Consider the following 17,237-nt stretch of genomic DNA (forward strand, 5'->3'; position numbering starts at 1 on the left):
TGGCATTTGTCCCTTCTCTGTCCCTCACAGCACGGTGATTATAGATGAGCGTGACCACACGCAGCCTTTACACAGATGCTGGGGATTTGAATTCAGCTCATCAGACTTGCTCATCCAGTGAGCCATCACCCAAGCCCACATTCTGAGTTCTAAATTCAAACTGTCTGAGAGGACTGTTCTCTGTCCATTCTTTCACGTCTTACATGCCTAGCCCGGTCGTTTTGAGATAGAAATTTAAGCAGTGATAAATTGGCTCTGCTGACATTTCTGGAATCTGGCCCACGAAACAGACATCTTCCATGGAACAGCCGACAAGGAAGAGAAAAATACTGGCCATACATTCAGATTCTCCAAGGGTAGCACTTCCTGGGTGTTCATTTTGGGGAAACCTTTTAGCTGCAGCCCCAAACCAAACAACACACACCCAAGTCACCAAGCCTTATCTCACATCATTCTCATTATTCATTTAGTCATCTACTGAGAAAGATAATTTGGTAACTTCACCAAGATTCTGTCCAGTTTGTGGTTGGTAGGTCGGAGTTCTGACCAGACTGCTAAATTTAAACAGTGTCATTCTCTGACAAATGACTGTAGAACATTATTAGAACATGACTTGTCACCCAGATCTGGTGCTGTTAGAAAACATCAGTCCTTTGGCTGTGTGGACACTGGGCTGTCGTATTAGAACTAAGGCATTTGAGGAGACAGCTAATGGTCCCCAGGGTATTCTCTTTAGGTACAGCCGGGGAAATGGATGGTGGGGATGTTAAGAGCAGTTTTGGGTAGAAAGAAAGCTTTTTTTCTCCCTTTCTCTTTCATCCAGTGCCTGGCTTTTCAGTCAAGGCAGAGCCATTGTGCTGTGCTGGGCTGTGACAAAGCTGGGCCACATCATCCCTGGTGTGGCTGATTCACATTGAGGCCTTTGTTATCCTGGGATACTGCAGGGAAAGGATGCTGGGAAGGCCTCATTATAGGTCTTTTCAGGGCTAGTTTCTGAGTTGGTCATTGCCATCTGCCTGCCCCTTGCTCTTCAAGCCAGTCACACTTTGTGGAAATCCTAGGCATCTGATGCGTGTGTCATGGACCTTGTAGGTGGACAGCTAGCCGACACAGAGGTGGTTTTGTTTCAGAGAAGTAATCTGAAGGAAAGGAAAAGCTACCCATTCCCTGAGGCTGCAGAGATCGCTTTGTTTATTTTCGTTTTTAACGACTTGCTTCCTCCATTTTCCAAACTCCTAACAGCTTTCCCTGAAGATGTAGATTATTTTAGAGGTAACCCCCCAGGATTTGATACCATGAATCACTTATTCCTAGAAGAGGAGAGCATGTGTCTTTCCTGTGTCTTGTGAGTGGCATGGTGCAGCTTAGTTTTATCTTGCTGAAAATCTCTTGTCTTGCCTTGAACTTGGGGGGAATTACGCTGCTATCCACAAGGCCAGTGCTAGGGCCAGAAAGCTCTCAGCTTGACAGGCAGTTTCTGTTGAGGACACCTGCCACCAGCGCACAGTACAGCCATTGTCCCTTCTGTGAGGGCATTGTGAGCAGAGTTGTGACTTTTAAAGCCCGGAGTTGAGTCCTCTCTTTTCTTCCTGCCTGAATTTCGGTTTCAGTGAACAAATTCCTGTCTGTTCTGATTTTGCTGATAGAGATCGAGCAGGTGTGTGTGTGTGACTCATACATGTGTTACTTCTGAGAGTGCATGCTGAGGTATCTTAGTGGTAAAAGGAGCTATGTACAGGGTCAGAATTGGAGGCATCCAGAGTGTGCTGGATGTAGATGCCCACTTCCTTGGAGTGTGGCAGAGGAGAAAAGCGTTTGACTTCCCTGGATATGGGCTCTCAGGAGAAGTCACCGAGGCCCCCAGGATTAAGATTTTGCCACTGTGCTCTTTGTTTCTTGGGATGCTTGGAGCGTCGAGGGTAGCTAAAGGCCTTGGTACTGAGAAACTGTTAACTCTTCCAATAAGCAAATGAGGCAGTCTTCTGACAGCAATTCTTGAGCAGCAAGAGCTAAGAGATTAAGAAGTCTTCACGTGATAGTGTGAATTCTACTAGTAGCTATGACAACATCTATACATTCCAAATATTGAAAGCCTATGTGTGGAGGAATTGGGCCAGTGCTATTCTCAGAGATCAGTCTAGAATTCTGGACGTGTGGCAGACTATTGAGAGCAAAATTTGGATAGGATTTTCTATCTGTGGTAACTTTGTGGAAAAGAGCAAGAAAGTACATTTCTAGGAAAGTTTTGTTTGTCAGCCTGAAGTGTTATTGGACCCTGGGGTTTTGAATTTCTAAGTGAAGTGCTATACAGTGATACCCCTTCTGTGGACTGCGTGGGACCAGGAGTGTTTCAGATATCTTTTATTTTTTTCTGATTTTGAGATATTTATATAATGAGAAATCTTAAGGGTAAGGTCCAAGTATAAACAAAAATTTCATCTCTGTTTCCTGGCATCATATACATGTACCCTGAAGGTAAATTTATGCAATATTTTAAAGATTTTTCCACATGAAATTCAGTTTTGTATCACAGAATTTTCCACTTATGGTATACTGTGTTGGCATTGAAAGCATTTTAGGTGTTAGACAATTTTGAATTTTTACATCAGGGATGACCAGTCTGTTTAGATGAATAAATACTTCCTTAGCCCTTTTTATTCAGTTAAAAGGCAATCTACAGAGAAAGTGGATATAGATAGAAGCCCAATCTTGTTTTATATTCTCATACTCTTAAAAAAAACCTAAAAACTTCATAATTGTGGGAACCTCATATGTTAATTGTCTAAAAACTAGAAAACATCAAAAAGGAAATATAAATATATTCTAGAATGCCATTATTCATATTTTGATTTCTTTAGAATATCCATATGATTTATTATCTTTGGTAATTTGGGGCTGAAGTTTCAAGTGAAGACAGAGATTAATATGATACTGTTTTTGGCACATTTGTGAGTGTTGATGGATCCTGTTTTGACTTACAGAAAAAGAATTCTAGCCTGATCTCTGAGAATAGCATTGACCCAATTCCTCCACACATAGGCTTTCAATATTTGGAATGTATAGATGTTGTCATAGCTACTAGTATAATTCACGCTACCATGTGAAGACTTCTTAATCTCTTAGCTCTTGCTTCTCAAGAATTGCTGTCAGAAGACTGCCTCATTTGCTTATTGGGAGCTGAAATTGTCAGCCCCAATATTATTTAGCATCAGTTATTTTAACACCGTCTGTCTGAGTGTCTTTGATCACTGGAGCCAAGGTACAGATCTGTAGCAGTGGAGTAGTTATGGATTGCTTTTATGGGGATTCAGCATATATTTGATAATATTTATGGATACAGCATATACTTGATAATTCTTATGGATACTTTATACATTTGATAATACCTATGGATACAGTATACATTAGATACTATTTGTGGATACAACATATATTTGATAATACTTATGGATACAGTATATATTTGATAATACTTACGGATACAGTATACATTTAATAATACTTATGGCCTATTTATTGAGGATTGATTGGTTTTGTACATCATTTCCCCTGTTAGGAAATGAAAAATGATTAGTGTCTCTTTTGTTATTCGACCCATAAAATTGTGGCTCTCTTCACATTGCAATGCAAATGTATTCTAATTCCTGAACTACACAAAGCTTGCTTTGTGGTTTCTACTTTGGTGTCTTTGTGGTGTCCTTTGAAGTTCTGAAATGTTTTTCGTATTTGATTGAGATTAAATCTGGGTTTCATTTTGCTTTTTTGAAACATATTGAGCAAGTTAATTTTCTGTTTGAGTTCCTAAGGGGAATGACTCCAGGCCGCTGTGTCCCAAGAATTCGGACTTGGTCTTGCCAGAACATTCCTGTGGTTTTCCATGGGGCAGATCAGTGTGTTCATGAAATTTAAGTTGTAGCTTGTGTTTTCCGTGGTTAATTAAAACATCTGGCTTTAAAACTTTCCACAGACAGAGGGCATCACCGGTCAGAGACCCTTTTCAGTCATGATTCAATGCTCCAGCCCCCTCCACAGTAGGCCCAGTTTGTATTTAGGGTACCTGCAAGAGCGTTTCTGTTCATTAGTGATTTTAAACCTTTGGGAGGTGTTGTTTGGGTTATGTTGGAGAGAGAGTGAGAAGGAGAGAGGGATAATGTCAACTAAACGAGAATATCATACCTAGTAATGGCTTTCTGCCTTTGCCCTCCAGGTTGGAGCATCTGTGGGGGAGCTAATGTGCTCTCTAGCCAAGCATGCTGTGGTCGGATCTGCCCAGCCCTGGAATAGAATCCTTTGCTGCATGGAAAATCCATAAAAGAAAGCTCCTGTGAAAAGCTGATTCCGACGCTGACTCCAGGGCGGCCAGGTTGGTGTTGAAGAAAGGGTTGGAGAAAGTGGGTCTGGTTGGGACTGTGGTTTTGTTCTTCCTGTGTTTTGGAGCCAATCCTAAATGGTCATCCCCCGTTAATTGAGAGACTCCCAGATTCACGTCAGCGAGGTATCCTGATTGCTTTCGCAGTGTATATTGTTGTTTTCTTTTCTGTCCTTTGGTCCATTCATCCTCTTTCATCTTCCTTTCCTCTCTCATATAGAGAAGATCTTCAGTACAGTTATGGAGAGAGTTACAACCAGAGGCCACCCACAACAGCCTCGATAGTCTTGGCTTTGTCGTAGAGAGGAAACTGTGTCGTCACTCAAAGCATTATGACTTATCTAGGTTCATACTTGGAAGGATGGCTCCTTTCTCTTGAGATTCCTGGCTGTCCACACTTTGTTTGACAAAATCATAATACTTGCTTTTCTGCCCCAACAAAAACTACTGGCCCATTCGTTTTCAGCAATTCGTACATTTGGCTTTAAGATGTTCATATAGAAAAGAAATGCTCCCCAAACAATAACAGCATTTAGATAAATGCATACTAATAGGCCTGTGTATGAGGAGAATAAAATGATGTGGAGTTCACTCTGAGGAGTGCGTGTACAGGGGACCAACGTTCTGCAGGCAACTGTCTGTGGCAGGGCCCTCAGTGTGAACTGTAAGCAAGTGACAGGTCCTCCCTAGGAAGGAGGATCCAGCGAGCATGTGGCCTTGCTCACACCCTGCATCCTTAATAAGTCACCCAGATTCCTCCCCCCCCCCCCGCCAGTTTCCCTGGCCTCACTTCCCCCTCTGGGGGAAAGGACACACTGACTCACTCTGGCCATATGACATAAGCCTGGCCAGCCATGGTCACAGTGGTCAGGGGTTGGAGGCCTCAGTGCTGTCACTGAAAAATATTGAGAAGAGCCTTTTCCTGTTTGTGAGCTTGCTAAGCTGGGGCTGCTGGAGGCAACTTTGGGAGACACATGTCGACCCGAGAAATCAGAGCAGAGAGATTCGAGGAGGGGCAGAAGTTGGGGAGGATGGACACATGAATATATACACATATATCCACACATGCGGATGTATGAACACACACACATACACACAAATACATATACACATACAAGTATTCCTAGATAACATATACATAAATCCACATGTACCTGTACCTACTTCTGTACATATATACACATATATGCACACATCTGTGTATATGCATATATCACATATACACGCATACACAGCACAGATATGCGTAGACATGCCCACATTCTAACACATTCACATAAGCAGACACACATGTGCCCGTATGCTTGCACACATAACTTCCACCCCCGAATTAGACCTAAAGCAGCGTCTTCTGTTTCATCCTACAGATTAGCTGGTGGGTCAGGTGACTGCCACATCGAAAACACCCTGATGGCAGTGACTTCCCGACTGCGAGGTGTCCATGTGAGATAACTGCGGAGTAGTCTGTTGCCACAGGGTCAAGGTGTAGAGGATAGGCCAGTGTGGAACGGAGAGGCTTGTTGGAAGTCTTTCTGGAGTTGGAATAGGTTGCCTGGAAGCAGGGATGTAACTCCAGGAGCAGAGAGGGCTGTTAACAAAGGGGAAATGGGACTTAGGTTTCGGGAACATTTGCAAATCTATTTAACTCAATTACTTGCTTTTTGAATCTAAAAGGAAGGCTTCCCAGAGCCTATACTTAGAGCAAATTGCTGATAAGGAAGATAATTCCTTATGCTAGTCTTGGTGTCTTATTTACTGTAAATACAATGGCTGGGGAGCAGCCAAATGAGGGCTTGTCAGGAAGCTGCCCAGAGTTTAAGAGCCTGGGCAGGGCCGCTGCTCTCCCCAAAACCTCCTCTGGCTTCCGTCCCAGCCAATCCACAGCAGGGAGCATTGAAGCTGCCCTCTCTCCACCCTGGAGAATATTAGGCTTTATTTTCACTATTTGATCTTTTCATAATTAACATTACTTATTTTGAAATTAGTCGACCTCTTTGGGGTAAGTTTAGGCTGTAAAAGAATCGCGCGGAAAAATAGTTTCCACATAACTGTCACCACCTTTCCCCTATCATTACTTAGGTCTTATATCAGTTTGGCACGTGTGTTAGTATTGATATACTTCACTAAAGTCTGAATTTTCTGTTAGGTTCACTCTTTATGTTGTATATTCTTACTCTTTTTCCTTTTTGTGTGGCTTGTGTATCCGGCAGCCTTTGATACCAGAGCCTAACATGGACACAATTGTACTGGCTGGGTTTTGCCACCTTGACACAGGAAAGAAAACCTCAGCCGAGGAACTGCTTCCTCCGTCAGATTGGCTGTGGGCATGTCTGTGGGGACATTTTCTTGACTGCTGACTGGTGTACCAGAGCCCAGCCCACTGTGGGTAGTGCCCTCTCCGGGCCGTGTAAGGAAAGTAGCTGAGTTACAGGTTTTTCTTTAGCGTTCATTGCATTCTGAATGTTGAATAGTTTGGAAATTAGATTTGCACACATTCCCTCCACCGCCTAGTCGCTGACTTGAACTTTCTTGATGGAGTCTCTCTTCTACATCTGTCCTAGTTATGGTTAGAGGTCCACCAACCAAGGGATGGCCCCACCACAATGAGCTGGGCCCTTCCCCATAAATCACTAAGTAAAAAAAATGCCCTCACATTTACCTACAGCAATGTAAGATGCAATTTCTTTTGTAGGTAATTTCTCAGTAGAGGCTCGCTCTTCTCTGATGGCTCTAGCTTATGTTGAGTTCTTATAAAACTAGCCAGTGCAATGTCCTGCAGTGATATAATGTAAATTTTAATTAATTCTAAATTACATCAATATAGGAAACTATATATGTATAATATTTTTGCTGATGATTTTTTGTTGTTGTTTTTTGTTTTTCGAGACAGGGTTTCTCTGTGTAGCTTTGTGCCTTTCTTGGATCTCACTCTGTAGACCAGGCTGGCCTCGAACTCACAAAGATCTGTCTGCCTCTGCCTCCCGAGTGCTGGGATTAAAGGCGAGCGCCACCACCGCCCGGCCTTGATGATATTCTTAATCGTCAGGAATATTTGATTATAATGAAGTTCAGTTTATTATTTTTTTTTAAAGGCTCCCTCCCTCTCCCTGCTCCCTTCCTGTCTCTGAATCTCCCTTTGTAGTAGAGGCTAGCATGAAATTTGCTATGTAGTCCAAGCTAGCCTCAGACTTGGGATATTCCTGCCTCTGCCTCCAGAGAGCTGGGATTGCAAGCGTGTGCTAGCATATAAATTTCATGACTTTGATGTTATAAAACTCTGCCCTAATTAAAGTTCAGAGATATTCTTGTTGCTCTTTTTTTTTTTTTTTAAAGAACATTTATTCCTTTAGGCCGTACATCTTAGTCTTTGATCCATTTGAGCTTAATCTTTATTAATGCTGGAAGTTCCAGACTACCTTTATTTTGTTTTTGCATCTGGATTCCAGCACCACTCGCTGAAAGAGCTCCTTTATCCTTTGCTTGTCACGATCCAGTTTAGAAATCAGTTACTCATCGATGTATGGCTTCTTTCTGTACCCAGCCTGTTTGAGTCATGTTCTTATCCTTAGGCCAGTGCTTTTTGTAGTGCAGTTTTTCTGTGGAAGAGATTTGAGAACTGGACTTTCGCCATAGCTCATCTACTTCCATTAAAAAACAAAGCAAACTAAAAAACAACTTCTGGCGACCTTATGTCTGTGTGTCTTTTTTACGTTTTTTTAATACCAGTGTCTCTGAACTTTCCTTTGACATAATTGTGAGCCTCTGAGATGGTGGGCGACAATGCATAGACAATCTAGGTGTGTCCTCTAGAGCTCTGTGTTCGCCGCCCCGTCTAACGGTCTTTATTTCTGACACTGGGTATTGAACCCGGCTCTCTCCACATGCTGAGCTTAGGCTCTACCACTGAGCTGTGGCCCTAGTCCTGTAATTACCTAAAATCTGAGCGATACTTTGCTTTTCATAAACAATTTGATTCCCATTTTCTCTTTGAATAAAACATTCCCATGATCTGTACCTTAATCATCTTTTGGAGCTGAAAAAATTATAGTCGGTGAGTGTAACTCCTTACCTTTACTTTGAATGGTTTTTATTTTTTTGAGGGAGGTGGCTAAAGTTAGGGGTCCAGGAGGGCTGATCCATGGAAGTTACAGTACAGTTACATTGTGAAGCCTCCAGCCTTGTAGTAATTTGACCATAAACACACAATCTGGTCAATTTATTCCCATTCACTGAGCCCATGTAAGGATTAAGAGTGAGGTTGCTTCCATGATAAGAGGCCACATTGGAGAAGTATGTTGACAAAGTACTTGCTTGGAATATTGTATATTTTTATATTTTATTTATCTGTATAGTTTTCATGTTAAGTAATCTGAAATACAGATTTCCTTTAAAGTTGTGATAGAAAACATATGTGAGTGACATGTAGTCCATACTTATGTATTTTAATGTAATTACTGATATAAGAACAGACAGTACTTTCTGAATCCCGTACTGATCTGAGATGAATAAAACATTTAGTCTGATTATACTGTTCCAGTAAGATCTATATTCTTACACGATAACTATTCAAAATGGAAATTTCCAAATTATGTGCTCCAAGAAGTATCGATTCCCAGTTTCATTCATAAACAAAAGTAGCCTGTTGAATGCTTTCACACGGACAGTATCTGAACAAGCAATTGATTTAAAAAAATGAACATCAGCACCATGCTAGCTGACGCTAGAAAATTGCTCTGTGCACTTTGCCCTTTTTGAGAAGGAAAGAAAATGGCTTTTTATTATACCTGTCACGTCACCGAGGCCCATCTGTGGACAGAATTTAGTGTCTTAGTAAATTATTCCATATTGACTTCATAAGCTAAGTTTTCTTGAATACTTCACGCTGTAGGGCTAGTTGGTTGCTGCTGCGTTTCCTTTTCTGGTGCCTGGTTAAAGTGCCTGAGTGACCAGGAAAGTCGGACAGTAATTAGCGGCTTTCCCAAGATCTGTCTCAGAATAAAATGGCTGAAATGCCAGCCACGGCTTTTTGCTTCTCAGTTCCCGATTCTGCGAAAACGGGACATGACCACTGATCTTGAGCAGGCATTGACTTAGGAGAGATAAGGGATGCTGAGTTAGATCTCTATATTCAAGTGCAGTCCTGTTAAATTCCAGAGGAAGGTGGTAAGATGTCTGTGGAGGAAGCTGCTGTGGCGTTCCAGGAGTGAAGGACCCTTGAGCAGAAGGCGGCCAGAGTACAAGCCCTTCTGGGGTTGGGGAGGGTGTGCGAGTGTGTGTTCTTACAACCAACGTTATGAGGAGACAGCATCACCCCACTTTTTAAACGGCTGCAGAACTTCGTCAATAGCAAATGATTTTGTTCCTATCTTACATCTACTCATTTGAATTTGAATCCAGAGCTGGTGAAGTGGTTCAGTGGGGGAGGTACCTGCTGCCAAGCCGGATGGTCTGTCTGGGTTCAATCCTCAAGATCCTACATGGTGAAAGGAAAAAACTGACTCATGATAGTTAGTGTTCTCTCTCTCTCTCTCTCTCTCTCTCTCTCTCTCATTCTTGTTCCCTCACACAAAATAATTAATAATTGAAACCAGCTTTTTTTCCTCTCAAGCTCCATGGCATACCCGTATAAATAAAAGCACCCTCGCAAAGTGGGTAGCATATAGCAAACTTTTTTTTTTTTTTTTTTTGCATATAGCAAACTTTATGTGTCTCTATACTTCTCTCATTTTTAAAAATGATAATAAGTGAGGTATAAAGGCCCCACCAATGTAATAGACGAATAAGATACTTGGGAATTTCCAGAGACAGTGGCTAAGCATGAATGTAGGTTAAGCCTGGAAAAAATGGCCTCTTGTTATTTTTGATGAATTAGTGGAAGGTAGAGAGGGTGTCAGTGGGTGAGGGTCTCAAGCATTTTTACCTGTGGAAAATGTCTCATCTGACTCCCAGAGGTGGAAATAAAAATGCAGAACATGCTCAGAAGTCTCCCCATGTTTCCTGGCTGATGTGTGTGGCCCAGCCCTGGGCTCCATCAACCTGCTGGGAGTTACCCCAGGTGGTCTGGTTGTCAGGGGGAATCGGATACTCCCAAGTAGTTGCTTAGACAAGGAGGGCCCATTCCTGGCTGCCCAACAGTCTTACCGGACGCCACACCTTCTTTGGGAGCCTCAGCTTTCTTTGTGTTGACTGCTACGGGAGCCTTCTAGAATTCGACATTGGCAGGGACCAAGATCTTTACGTCTGATAGCATGAGACTGTGGTCTGTCTACTGCGTTTGCAGTGGTTTCTGCTGGTAGTGTTGTTAGTAAAGTACACAGTAGATGGGAATCTATCCCCTCCTCTCCCCCAACTTTGTGTCTGCGTTTTAGACTGCAGAAACCACTGATGCGAAAGCGGAGCTGCTTGGGACCCTTCAGAGAACTGTAATCACCAACCAGTGGTTCTGCCCGTAGCCCTGCCCAGCCAGATTCATGGCGGCTGCCTGTTAGCAGCCAGACTTTGGTAGCTGTGGCTGGCCTTTCTGTCAGTGCTGTGATGCAGTTGGAGACAGAGCAGGGCAGTGGGATTCTTACAAGCGGAAAAGGGACTGGTGTGAGATTAAATCAACTTCTCCAACAGACGCTGCTGGACTCCAGGGTCACACCAATGGTTTCCCAAACAGCCTTGCCAGGCTGATGCCAGGGTGTTTGCGTAAGCTCCCCGGTAGCGTGTTTGTAGCGAATGAAGTCTGTTTGGGTGGTGGGTTGCAAAGATCTGTGATACAAATACATACATGTAGTGGAAAAGGTTTTGTAAATTCATGTGTTGTGCTCCAACCCCTTTCAGGCATATATATATGCTGGCAATGTGCATTTTTCACCCATGGGTACTCTAGCATATTCCTCTTTCCTCATTTTTCTGTATTGTTTGGATTTTCTAGCCATGGCTACCTTCCTCCCTCCCTCCCTTCATCCCTCCTTTGTACTGTGTTTGTTATAAAATCTAGAGTATTTTTCAAAACATTGAGATGATTTCCCCTGGAGTTTTCATATTTTCAGTTCTTTTCTCCAAATGCAGAGGAAGTAGGTGGAGTGTGTGTGTGTGTGTGTGTGTGTGTGTGTGTGTGTGTGTAGAGGGGCAAAGTCAGTAAACTTTGCCTTGAAACTTTGTTAGGTAGAGCATTGAGGGCCAGGGGTATAGTTGGGAATAGCGTGCTTGCCTGCCTTCCTGCCAGGCATGAGGCCTGGGATGGATCCTTAGCACTGAGCCCAGCAGCCGCTCACCCACTTACCCCCTGGAGCTGAGAAACAGGAAGGAACAGGAATTTAGTTAATATGACCGAAGGACAGAGAGGCCCCTGGTGCGGAAGGGTGCAGGAGGTAGCATTGTGCTGTCTGTTTGCATGAATCTCCCTCCTTTGCTCTCCTGCTGCAGGGCTGGGATGGCTCTGGGAGGCCAGTCTGACTGCATAGCAGCGAGCTGTTTGCTGAGAAAGGCCTGCTGCCTGTTGGGACTCGAACTATTGACTGATGCCCAGATAAAGCCACTTCAATTCTAAGTGACTTCTGCATCAGGAGTTTGTATTTCTCTCAATTAAAATTCCTAGACAAAGATCCCAAGTCAAAGGAGGTGACTTCCTTAAACTCTTTGGGGGGTGAGGGTGGGGTTATGGGTTGAGACAGGGTTTCACTGTGTAGCCTTGGCTGTCCTGGAACTCACTCTGTAGACCAGGCTGGCCTTGAACTTGTAGACTTCTGCCTCCCAAGTGTGGGGATCAAGGCGTGCGCCACCACTGCACAGCTTCCTTAGACTTTTTAAGGCTTCTCTGGAAATATTTTTTGGTTTGTTTTTTGTGCATTTGTTTTTCTTTGGTATGATTTTGATCTTGATTTGAACACTGAAATTTAATAAAAGATGTAAAGTTGATGTTTTCAGACTATAGGCAGTGATAATCTGGAGACCAAGCCATGTGCTACCCTGTACACATTTACATTTCAATAAATAATTCTTGATATATCATTTAAAAATTGATACGTGAGTTTCCTGATGTCAACAGAACTTTAGAGACTTTTAAAATCCTAAAATGGTTTGAGAAAGACCTCACGTGACTATCCAGTATTTTGGTTCGTCTTTCTTTAGACTTCTGTATTATTACCCGATTTTCCCGCTTTAGTTGTGTTGGGAGTTTTGACCCCTTGTTCTAACCACTTTGAAAAACGCAGTGCAGGAATTGTAATGCATGAAGGAGATTAAGGGTATGCATATGCATATGTATACATATATGTTTCTTTATGTGTATATAATTACTCATGGTTATGATATAGAAGATCACAAACACCACCACTGCCCCCTTGAGATCCTGAAGGATATATTCAATGGCTTCAGTAGACTCTCTGTTCTCTCTCATGTCTGGCAATTAAAAAATCCAAGGGACCCAGTATCTCAATAGAAAATTGACCCTTCGAGCTGAGGTCCAGAGGGAAGGAAGGAAGGGCACAGCTTCCCCACCTCTGCTAATGAGGTTCTAGTGTGGCACACTCTTCTCAGATTGCAAGGAGGACCGGAGTTGGGACTTTTATGTGACCAACATTAAAATTAGAACACCATGCTCTTGTCAAGTGACCTACTTCTCTCATTGGTGTTAATTCTTAATCACTTCCTGTGCTGCAGGAGTCACAGGGCTTCAGTCCTGGGATGGTACCCAATGGGGTGACATAGTGGGGTGTGACACGGAGCAGTTGAAGGGGTGACCTTCATGCTGTGGGTGGCAAAGGTTATGAGATCTGGGCAAGGAGGACATTAGCATGAGCAGAGCATCCCAGAAAGTCTTCAGGCTGGACCACATCTGCAGTGAGCTCTGAAGGGCCTGGAGGGTCTTAAGGCAAAGGGTAAGTGATGGAGAGGAGAACAGACAGACGTAGAGGCGGGGATAATGGGGCTGATGGGCAAGCCAGGAGGCAGGCCTCAGCTGGGGATCTTGGAAAAGGTTTGTGCTGGAGAGAGAGCCACACTGAGCAGTTGGTGCCACAGTGGGAACAGCCTGCCCATGGTATTGCTGCTGTGATTTGTAGTCTGCAGAGAGAGGACTTAAAATGGGGGGAGCTAAGTCTGGCTCCCGCGGCCATCCTGAGTGAGAAGTCTACGTTGGGGCTTAGTCACGGCCAGGGAAGAGAAAGAAATGTGGGAGCTGGCTATGGTGGCACATACCTGGAACCCCAGCACTCAGGATATGGAAGCAGAAGCAGGAGGATCAGGAGCTCAAGGTTAACGTGGGTTAAATGAAACCCCGTCTCCCTAAAAAAGGAAAGGGGGAAAGAAGAAGAAAGGAAGAATAAAGACTTGCTTCCAAGCTCTGGCTTGGCAGCAAACTGAACTGACTTGACTACCCAGTACCTCCACACTGCACCATGGCCTCGTCCTTCATTCTGACTGGCTTGGCTGACCCCAGTGACCTCCTAGATGATGGCTCTGACTTGATACCCTTTCCTCGATATCTGTTCTCAATGACCCTGTCAACACTCCTGGTGTACATGCCATTTCGTTTAAAACTTAGGAGCGCTTCACCGTCCTCAGGGTAACAGATGAAGTTCTGATAATTGCCCGGAAGGCTCCAGGTGCTGTTGGCTCTTGACCTTTAACCTCGTCTGTTACGCTCTTCCTCCTTGCTGACTTCTCCAACCACACTGGCCTTTGGGCTCCCTGGTCATATTTCTCCTCAGGGCCTTTACGCTGCCTGTTTCTTCTGCCTGTGTTCGCTTCTCTCTCCACGCCTGCACGGTCACTTCCTCCCTTACTTCGGTCTTTGCCCATGTTGAACCCTGCTCTGACTGACATGAAATCTGCAGACCTTCCGGAAACCCAGCCCCGATTGCTCTTACCATTTTCTCCCTGTGGAATTTACCACCTTCTAACTCGCCACATTCTATACTTACACCTTAGGCTAGTCTCTTCTTCCTCCCTTAAAAAATTAATATTACATATTAATATATATGTTTTTATAGATTCCCTCAGAAGATATTTATAAGTATTCTAAAAGGTAGAAAGTTTTCTTTGTTTTCGCTTGCTGATAGATCCCTGCCACCTAGAACAATGCTTATTGGGGGTGCTCAACAAATATTTATGGAAAGACTGAATAAGGAGCTTTCAAGTGGCCCTTCATATTTTCAGTGCTCAACACTCAGTAGATTTCAAGTGGAGGAAAAAAAGCCCCACCCTCAGCCAGTGAGGCCAGTATATGGACTTCATGCAGGGCCTCCAGAGCCTGCAGACAACAGCAAAGGAGGACGAGGTTTCCTTTCTGAGCCAGGTCTCGACAGCTGATAGAAACCGCCAAGGGCACACAGCTTGCGATGATATGTTTTGAGGGGAGCAGCCATGGGAAACATAGTTTAGAGGCAGGAATGTGCCTCAAGTTAAGTACAGGTGAGCCATGAGTGCTGTCGGAAAGGTAGAAGTAGTGAGGGTGACCTAAGGTAAGGCTGGAATGGAGACTGAGGGGCCTTGAATGTTGCACAGGAGTTGGAGTTCATGTGTTGACTGCTGTCCATCTGCGAGTACGTCAGGTACTGTGCTGGGTGCCAGGGTTGCAGGGGTGAGCTGCCCCTTCTTCAGTCTCTGTGTTCATCCTCTGTAGAGGATGTGGAGGGAACAGGGGAAGAGACAGGATTAGTGTTTGGAGACTGGGGAGGCTCTGGAGGAATAGAGCTGGGAGGATTTGGTGAATGGCAAGCAGCGTGGCTGGAGGTGGGAGGTAGAGTTCTTTGGTTCACAGTAAGGACTCGTGAGTAGACGGGTGCTCATCATGTTGTCTGTATCAGGAAGGGTGTGGGGAGGAGACTGGGAATGCCCATCTGAGGTCCCCAGAGGGTTGTGAAGGAGAGTAGAAAATATGAAATACTAGCTCATCTGTTTTGTCTTTTGACTATAGCCCAAAGATATAAGAGCACTGACCAGAGATTAGGGTATGCATTTATAGACAGACTAGCAGGGAGCATGGTTTGCCGTTCTAGGGATGTGGTGAATTGTGTGTGTGTGTGTGTGTGTGTGTGTGTGTGTGTGTGTGTGTGTGTGTGTGTACACGCACTCATGCATTTGATATCTTGCTTCTTATCTTCTTAAAAGAATGCATTCAGTCAAGAGGTGGATTCTTAAGTAGAAAATTACCTAGCAAGGCAGCTGTTTAGTTAGTAAAGCTAAGCGGAACCCCCCAAAGAGGGACTGGAGTGGACTGCCCAAGGCTGCGAGCTGATTACCGTTTCTGCATTGTGGATTTTTAAAGAAGTTTTATGAATATTTATGAGATGGGTGTTGGAGCATCCTGGCCCTTCTGGCTCTAAGTGGAGCATGCTGATGGGAACCTCTCCCCCATCTCTGCGGTCTACAGCAGGAGGAGTCTAGCCCTTTAGTGTCTGGGGTCTGAGCAGCTTGAGTTACAGTCATACATTAATCAGCTCCATCCTTCCCTATCTGGTCAGCCTGGCTCTTCATACCCAGCTACACGTTCTACTTGGTGTTCTCAACCTCTCTGTTTTAACCCTAACATGTAAACATTTATTTTCATGTACGTGTTTGTTTTTACTATAAGGTTAGAACATTGGCTGGAGGAAGGCAACTGTTTTGTCTCTTTGGTGTTATATTTCTAGGATCTCCCACACTACCTCAAACCTGACACGTTCTCGACAGATGTCTGGAATTCCTGAACAGCATAGGCGGGAGGACAGAAAGCTTTTAGAAATCCTACATGGAAATCAAAGGCTTTTTGAAAATAAATCTGGTCACCATTTTGATTATCTAGTTGTTGAAATGAGAGTAATCCATCTTGTAGGCTGTATTAGTTACTTCTCTGTTGCTAAAACAACCTGACAAAAGCGTCTTAAGGAAGAAAGGGTTTATTTTGGCTCACCATTCCGGAGTGCATGCAGGCCATCATGGTGAGCATAGAATTTCCTTTTCAATTGCTGTGATAAAATACCATGGTCTAGGCAACTTATAAAAGAAAATGTTTGATTGGACTTACTATTCTTATGGTTAGAGCCTATGGTGTTTATACGGTGGCAAGAAGAGCTGAGCGCTTACATCTTAAACCAAGAGCAGGAGGCAGAGAAGATGGCACAGTGGGAAGAGCACCAGTCTCTTGAGACTTCAAAGCCTACACCACTTCCAACAAGGCCACACCTATTAATCCTTCCCAAGCAGTTCCATCAACTGTGTTAAACAGAGGATCCTGTAGGAGCCATGCTCATTCAAACTACCTCAGTGGGGAAGATATGTTGGTAGGAATATTAGGCCGGCCTGTCACATTGTACCAGCTACCAGGATGCAGAGAGAGACCAGAAAGGGACTTGGGTATAAAACCTCAAGGCCCACCCCCATGATGTACTTCCTTTAGCAAAGCTCTGCCTACTAAAGGTTTCATAACTTCCCAAACAGTGCCACCAGCTGAGGATCAAGTGTTCAAACACAGGACCCTTTGGTGGACATTTCTTGTTCAAACCATAGCACGGAGCATACTCTTGATTTTAGCTCTGATAGTGTCATTTGTTGACCCCAGTGTTACGTGGGGGATCATGCAATCCAAAATAACATAGCAAAGGAGATATAAGGGGGAAGGCAACATAGGAAGGCATGCATCCATGGATGTCAGGTAAATCCCTTGTGTGGGATTGTCTGACACTGTGAATTCTTGCTCAGCTCTCCTTTGGGTATTGTTCTCTCCCCCAGAGACTTCGTGATGGATGGAGTGGGTATGAAATGCAGCATTTCCCAAGGACAATAAAAGGCACATTTGCCTTTGTTAGTCACAGTCGGAGCCATGTTGGGACATAGTAGTGTGTCATATCTTCTTGCTATAAAAGAAAAGTGGTCCGTTTTCAAAGAAGTGACAATTGTG

At 43.9% G+C, this 17,237-nt stretch overlaps 1 protein-coding gene across 8 annotated transcripts in view; it reads left to right on the top strand.

The window, feature by feature from the left end:
- Positions 1-17,237, top strand: part of Apbb2 (amyloid beta precursor protein binding family B member 2) — a 331,671-nt gene that overhangs the window by 78,842 nt on the left and 235,592 nt on the right. For all 8 annotated transcript variants that reach the window (XM_036201553.1, XM_036201554.1, XM_036201550.1 and 5 more), the window contains one exon: positions 4,208-4,363. The gene's annotated coding sequence lies outside the window, so the exon portion shown is untranslated. The remainder of the gene's footprint in view (positions 1-4,207; positions 4,364-17,237) is intronic.

Source organism: Onychomys torridus, chromosome 10 (genome assembly GCF_903995425.1).
Source record: "Onychomys torridus chromosome 10, mOncTor1.1, whole genome shotgun sequence".
Classification (NCBI taxonomy): Eukaryota; Metazoa; Chordata; class Mammalia; order Rodentia; family Cricetidae; genus Onychomys; species Onychomys torridus.